This window comes from Mus caroli, unplaced genomic scaffold, assembly GCF_978045245.1.
Source record: "Mus caroli unplaced genomic scaffold, Mus_caroli_1 scaffold_19, whole genome shotgun sequence".
In the NCBI taxonomy this organism is placed as follows: Eukaryota; Metazoa; Chordata; class Mammalia; order Rodentia; family Muridae; genus Mus; species Mus caroli.
In genome coordinates, this window is record NW_028227274.1 from 37,162,877 (window position 1) to 37,170,994 (window position 8,118).

Here is an 8,118-nt window from a genome sequence, read left to right on the forward strand (position 1 = left end):
ACATTATGGTTCAATAAACATTTTATTTTAAAAAAAAATACAGAAAGTATCCCTTTCTCCCTGATGCTTAGTGCTGAGACTACAGATTGCCCTTTGGCTTTGGAACACACATTCATTATCTAAAAATATCTCCAGCTCTTAGCAGTTAAGGCAGGCAGATCACCATGAGTTCAAGGATGGTTTGGTCTATATGGTGAGTTCCAGGACACCCTGGATTACATATTGAGAAACTGTCTTTAAAAATAAGCCTCAATACACACACGCAAAAAGGCAAAAATAAAAATAAATTTTTCTTAATTCTACAAAGACTTAAAAAAAAATTCAGTGTTTCCCCTGAGGTTGACTTTCAACTTTATGTTCTTCTTTTATAAAAATAATGAGGTGAAACATCTGAGCTCCACCTGTCCATCCTCTCCTAGCAGGGTCCAGAAGAGACCCCACTGGCCCAGACCTTCAAGCAGACAGTCCTTGCTCTCTGACCAGCCAGCCTCGCTCCCAAGGCAGCATGCATCTTGTACCGCGCATGCGCCCAGCGCGGGCTCTGTGGTCCTGGGGCTCTGTGGCCAGCCGTTGGGGAGGTTCTCATCCCCTTGGTTTTGATCCTCTGCGCTTGCCCGTTCTGCCCTTGCCTCCGCCCCAGCCCAGCGCTGGCCCTGCTCTTCTCGAAGGAAGGTGGGGGCCTGAGGCCCCACGGGCTGCAGTGCCCAGATGAATTCTAGCGACCCAGGCTGTCCCATGGCCTCGCTCTATGTGGGGGACCTGCACCCTGACGTGACCGAGGCGATGCTCTATGAGAAGTTTAGCTCTGCCGGGCCCATCCTTTCCATCCGGGTATACAGGGACGTGATCACACGCCGATCCCTGGGTTATGCTTCTGTGAACTTTGAGCAGCCTGCTGATGCAGAGCGAGCTTTGGACACCATGAATTTTGATGTCATCAAGGGCAAGCCGGTCCGCATCATGTGGTCTCAGCGTGATCCATCACTTCGCAGGAGTGGAGTAGGCAATGTGTTCATTAAAAATTTGAACAAGACCATTGATAATAAAGCACTGTATGATACATTCTCTGCTTTTGGCAATATCCTTTCCTGCAAGGTGGTTAGCGATGAGAATGGCTCCAAGGGCCACGGATTTGTACATTTTGAGACAGAGGAGGCAGCAGAAAGAGCCATTGAGAAAATGAACGGGATGCTTCTGAATGACCGCAAAGTGTTTGTTGGACGGTTTAAGTCTCAGAAAGAACGAGAAGCCGAGCTTGGAACGGGGTCCAAGGAGTTTACCAACGTTTACATCAAGAACTTTGGGGACCGCATGGATGACGAGACCCTGAATGGCCTCTTTGGCAGGTTTGGACAGGTCTTAAGTGTGAAAGTCATGACCGATGAAGGTGGGAAATCGAAAGGATTCGGGTTCGTCAGCTTTGAAAGGCACGAAGATGCACAGAAAGCGGTGGATGAGATGAATGGAAAAGAACTCAATGGAAAACACATTTATGTTGGTCGAGCTCAGAAAAAAGTGGACCGTCACATAGAACTTAAGCGCAAATTTGAACAGGTGACGCAAGATAAGAGCATCAGATACCAGGGCATTAACCTTTATGTGAAAAATCTTGATGATGGTATTGATGATGAACGTCTCCAGAAAGAATTTTCTCCATTTGGAACAATCACCAGTACAAAGGTTATGACAGAGGGTGGTCGCAGTAAAGGATTCGGTTTTGTGTGTTTCTCCTCCCCGGAAGAAGCCACAAAAGCTGTTTCAGAAATGAATGGGAGAATTGTGGCCACGAAACCACTTTATGTAGCTTTAGCCCAGCGCAAAGAAGAACGTCAGGCTCACCTCACTAACCAATATATTCAAAGAATGGCAAGTGTACGATCTGGGCCGAACCCTGTTATCAACCCCTACCAACCAGCATCTTCCAGTTACTCCGTAGCCGCTGTCCCACAGACTCAGAACTGCGTTCCATGCTGCCCTAGCCAAATTGCTCAACCAAGGCCAAGTGCTCGTTGGATTGGTCAGGGTTCCCGGCCTCATCCATTCCCCAATGTGCCTGGTGCTGTCCACCCAGCTGCTCCTAGATCATCGTTGACTACTGTAAGACCAAGTTCTTCACACGTTCAAGTCATGACAGCACATCGCATTACTAACACACCAGCACAGATAACAGGTCAGCGTCCTGCCCCAGCCTCTTCAGCTACAGAGACTCCAGTTCACTCGATTCCACAGTGCAAGTATGCCGCAGGAGTCCAGAACTCCCAGCAACATCTTAATGCCCAGCTGGCGCAACAGCCCGCTGTTCGCGTACAGGGTCAGGAACCTTGGACTGCTTCCATGTTAGTAACTGCTCCTCAAGAGCCGAAGCAAATGCTGGGTGAAAGGCTATTCCCTCTCATCCAAGCCATGCACCCGACTCTGGCTGGTAAAATCACGGGCATGTTGCTGGAGATTGATAACTCGGAACCACTTCGTATGCTTGAATCTCCAGAGTCTCGGTGTTCTAGGGCTGAGGAAGCTGTGGCCATACTCCAAGCCCACCAAGTTAAAGAGGCTGCCCAGAAAGCTGTTGGCAGTACCTCTGGTGTCCCAACTGTTTAAACTGATCAGAGACCTCAAAAAAGAAACTCACACTTTGCAGAAGAAAAAAAAATCTAAACATTGAAAAAATATTATTTAAAAAAATAGTAAAATATAAAATAAATAAAAAAGGAAAGGAAACTTTGAACTTTATGTACTGAGCCAATGTCAGGTATGGTATCTTAAGCCTAGCCTGATTTAAAAACAGCAACCTCCCAACAGAAATAGGAGAATCTACAAACCAATGTTTTGTAGACCCCAGGAAAAGCATTTTCAGCAAGTAGAAGCATCTAGAGCATCCTTTTAATTTTGTAATTCTATATTGTTGAATAGCTCAAAATATTAGTTCTAATAGCAGAATTGATAACTGAGCAAGGAAACATTTGAATTATAAAATTCTTGCTTTAATAAGAACTCACACAGTGGAAAAAATATCAGATATTATTTAGGTAGGGATAATGTGCTCTATCATTTTCTTTGTATTACTCTATATTAAATTATATATTAGAATAAAGAACAACTAGATGACTTAGTCTTGTGCCAAATAATATGCATTAGGGTGGGGGAGAGTTAATTTGCACCCTGATGGTATAAGGTCCCAAGTTGGCTGGAAATGGTCTTAAAACAGCATGCAATCTTTCAAGGAATGCCACCCAGTGATTTTTCTGACTACCCCTCCCCCAGGGCCCCAGGCTTGCCTCCTGTTAGGTAGAAAATCCGATCATGGAAACTGAGACAACAGGAGATAAAGACACAGGAAGACATAGCCTAGATCCCTCTACCTCTTTAAGTTCCACTGGTGGGAGGAGGAAGGGACAGAAGAACCCCTCTCTTTTTATCCAGCCAGCAGTGAGGCTGGAACAGATGCTTAAATGGCAGGCATAGGGAGGATTTTTAAATGAGGTTAAGAAAACACAAGAAAAAGAACAGTTTTGAGTAGCAGATCACAGATATAGAAGCTGTTTAGAACTGGCTGGAGATACACGAATAAAACCATGTTCATATACACATTCACCAATCCACTAACTCAGTCACCATTTGCCTGGAACCAACACTGTTGCTGGGGACAAACAACAGCAAAATGGTTGCTGTAGAAGAAATCACCCAGGTGTAGTATATGCAAAGATCCAAAGAAATAGGGTGAGCTGAGGATCTAGGCTAGAGGCTCTTTATGGGAGTAGAGGCAGAGAAGAAGGAAAGAAAAGAGGGAGGGAGGTAGGGAGAGTAATTGTGTGTGTGTGTGTGTGTGTGTGTGTGAGAGAGAGAGAGAGAGAGAGAGAGAGAGAGAGAGAGAGAGAGAGAGAGAGAGAGAGAGAGAAAGAGGGAGAGAGAGAGGGAGAGAGAGAGAGAAAGAGAGAGAGAGTCCAAGTGAAGCAAGAATGTCAGGAAATGAAGGGATGAAGGCAAGGCATTCCCCTGAACTGCTGACTTTCCATTTTGCATTTCCCAAGAAACCCTGGACTTTGTGGGTGTTTTCCAAGGGTCTGTCTTCTGATACTCTTGCTTGAAACCCTACTAAGGTCATAGAACATAGTAACAGGATATTAGCTGTGTATCAGAAGGCGACTCTGTTGTACCTCATAGCAATCCTGTTATGATACAATGAAATATCAAACTGGCTTCTTTTCTGGGCCATAGTGGGTGCTCAGTATACAATAGCTACCATTCTGCTTTGGAGAGCCTTCCTCACTTATCTTTTAATGCTGAAACGTCCATATACAGATGATACTCAGACATTATTCTTCAGGATACTGTTTTAAAATGAGAGTGGTGTTTTCACTGAAGGTTGCTAAGGGGCAGATTTGCAAGGTGACTCCTTTTTAAAAAGAAGACATCCAACTAGCCCCTGGCTGTCCCTGAGACATTGATCTGCCAATGAGATCCTGTTTACCATTTCACTGGGTCTTTCTGCCTTTGCCTATACTGTCTTATCACTCCACAGTGGCCTTACTGTCTCCCAAGTTTATCTCCAAAGTTGTCCTCTGGACTCAAGAAATGTTTTGTCATTAACTAAGACTTAAACAGACTTGAAATTCGCAACCACATATTGAAAAAATGCTACTCATCAAAACAAAACCCAAACTAGATTTAAAAAATATAAGAATCCTGGCTAGGAAAGGGGTCTAGGATCTGGTTCCTAGCAAAAATAGTCAAAAGACCAGAACTGTCCCCAGGTATCATGGGGTTGGACTTGGGTGCTAGTAGAGAAATGACTGGCATATTTTAGAACTGAGATGCGTTTTTGAGTATAAAATAATGACCCCACATCAACTGCTGAAGCTGAAAGTAATTGACAACCTCAGAGGTGAACATAAGCATGGTTCCTTCAAGGCAGCCAGTGATTTTAGAGGAGAACGTAGACAACTCTGACTCAGGGAGGAGAGATGCTGAGAGCAAGTGGGTAGGGAGGAGGCTAAACACAAACGCAAAAGATATTCGTTCAGTCTACAAGTATCTGGCCCCATTACAGTAACAATGGCTAAATGCATAGCCTCTGGTGCTCATCAGCTGGGGGGGCTGCTCTTCCAACTGCATGCAAGATGGGGATAATGCACACATCTCAGAAGCACTCACCTTTTAGGGGAGCTGGCTGGAGACATTGCTGTATCTATGGGAAACAGCATCCTCTAATTGTTGCTGTTATTTACATTCTTACATGCTAACTAAAAGTGATAAGAATTCAGCTCTTATCTTACAACCCACTGGAGGAGCAAACTGCCTTTAATTGAGGATTTAAATATTTTAAAAGTTACAAGAATAAATGGGGCTATTTAAATTTGCCTAGAAATCAGAATTCCAGAAAGACCCTCACAGGTATTACTGTTTTACAAAAAAATGCTGGGTAGATAGTTCTCTTGTATATAGTGTACTCTGGTGGGTGGATTGTCTTCCTCAACTAGACTGTTCGAGAAGGCAAGAGATGCTGAGCAGAGAAGGCTGCAGAGCACAGAACTCCCCACTTGGTCATTTGCGGACAATGTCTAGATTTGTGAACTTTCATTGGTGTCTGTTTCTGGAACTGACTTAGGGTGGACAGAATTAAGTACTCAGGCTCAGAACGACAAAGGTCTGTTTCCCGTCTGTTATATTAGCTTCCCGAGCGACAAACAAGCTGTTCTGGTCAGACACATCTTAGTAGCCCATTGAATTCCCTCACACTATTGCTAGGAAACAGTTTACAAAATCCAATCTAATGAGCTAAGATGCAAGCCTACAGAAAAGCCTTGTCTATGCTACGATCCCAGGCTATCTCGAGGTGGTGGCGAGCCAAATTTTTATCAGGAATCAGAAGGTTGCTAAGGGGCAGATTTGCAAGGTGACTCCTGCCTAGAGCACCTGGTTAGAGGCTGATAAGTGACAAGGGACTTTGGCCACATCCCCTACCAGAACACCTGGAGCATAGCCCAAGGGAAATCCTATCACTCCTTTTCCAGTGTTCCAGAGGATGCTGCACCTGTTGTTGACACATCTGGAGCACCCGCTTTCCTATCCTCTCCCACACTCTGGGAAGAGTTGTGACATTTTAAAGCCAAAGGAAGGATAGGCCTAACAGGCAAACAAAGATATTTCGGACATGATTAATCTCAAACTCAGTCAGAGTGGTCAGACATATTACAATAGCCCCAGGTAGTACCAGCTACTGATGTACACTGCCAGATATGAGTGAAGGGCCAAGGCGAAAGTTAAAAAAAAAAAAGTGTCTCTTTTCTCATTGCATGTGTGGGTTGCATTTCTTGGCTTTCTTTTTGAAAGGGCCCTGAAGCTAGAATAACATAGCTTTCCACATCCCTACTAATTCAAATCTGTTTTGGAGAATTTCTTTCCTCAATTTGACCTTGACTTTGAGAGCCTAACAGAGCATACTGGCTAAGAAGAGGATGTTGAGCATGACCCAGGTTCCATCTCTGTCTCAACACCTGGATGACAGAGCATCTGGGAGCCTCAGCTCCTTGTGTTTTAAGGCACAGAAGGCAGCTCTCTGGTCTTGGGATGGGTGCGGGGCATATGCAGAGAGAATATGGTGGCATGTTCCTTAAAGTCCATCAACACCAGAATCTAAATGCTCACCAAGTGCTTGCAATTTTGGCCTTACTATTATAAATGATATCCATAAAAAAATGAGCCACACAGTCTCATCTGTAGAGCAGTTGGAACATTTGTTTAACGTGATAGGCATTCATTTCTGCTGTTTGGGAATGTGATAACTGGACATGCATACATTTCTTCTTTGGAATGCTTGGTAGAGTTTGCACAATGAGTTACGGAAAGTGCTTCTCACAAGGGAAATGAAAGTCTACAAAATTCAGAACATCATTCGGATTTGGACAAACTTTTTTTTTCAGAAAACTGGTATTTGAAAAGGCAGGTTGAAATAATTGGCAGGCAGAAAAATCATAATTTCTGATATCCTGTGTCATCTCACAAACATGAACCATCAGATCAGAGATGACGGCTGACCCTTGATTTCCTCTTTCTGTTTAGAAGATCAACAGTTATAATGATCAAAAGAGGCTGCTTCTTAGCATTTCACTCTGGAGAGAGACCCAGCAGCTTACTGGCATACTCTGTGAATGACACTGCTAAGCACTGCCCACATCTGGAAGGAAGGGATTAACAGGCATCTCTGAGATAGGTATTAGCTCCTTCTCCTTCATGAAGACTCAGAGTGTGCCAGAAATGACTGAGGCATAGCAGCAGCCCAGAAAACACAGTGCTAAGATGACACTGAAATGTATTGCCAAGCCTTTGCTTGCAAACTCTTAAATTATGGAGGACTCCAAGGGCTTTCATTTACACATAGTTTTTGATAGACAGTCATCACTAAGAAACTCATGGAAAAAAATTTAAAAACTTTGTATAATAATTCATCTTAAAAATCACAGCAGACATTGCCAATATAAGTAGTATTTTAACAATATTTTAAGAACAAATCATAAGGAATAACAAATTTGGTATTGCTTTACACTTTTCAGCTTTATTATTATTATTATTATTATTATTACTACTACTACTACTACTACTACTATTATAGAGATGGAACCCAAGGTCTGTGCATACTAAGCAAATATACTATTCCTAGAATTAATTGTTCAAATTTTTATTTGATACATATATTAGTAGAAAATAGGGGAGATTTTATATTTGCTTCTGAAATAGTGTGTTGCAAGCACATATATCATAGTTTCTGGAAGACTCCAACACATAGAAGTTAGGGAATAGTGAAGAAAAACCAATAGTATCACAGCATTATAAAAATAGTCTTGATCTCAAAGATTCTCTGGAAAGGGTGTCTTTGTCTCTCCCAGTTTGAAACAATTTAAAACAATGATCTCTTGAACTCCCTACTGTGGCAAGTGACCTGAAACAGTGATGTAGAAAAAGCACCAAGCTGGAATATGGGAGCATCAGGACCCAGAGTTGTGCATGTGTGCAACACTGAGAAAACATTGGTTTGCATAATAAAACTCTACTCAAAGAGGGAAGAGGAAGGCATCTGGGGACCAGACATCCTGTGGGGCAAGTATGAGTTGTGTTCTCAGG

The 8,118-nt window shown here is 43.1% G+C and overlaps 1 pseudogene; it reads left to right on the forward strand.

The window, feature by feature from the left end:
• The first annotated feature begins 550 nt into the window (after positions 1 to 550).
• Positions 551 to 3,092, forward strand: LOC110284713 (polyadenylate-binding protein 1 pseudogene; annotated as a pseudogene).
• Positions 3,093 to 8,118: the final 5,026 nt, after the last annotated feature.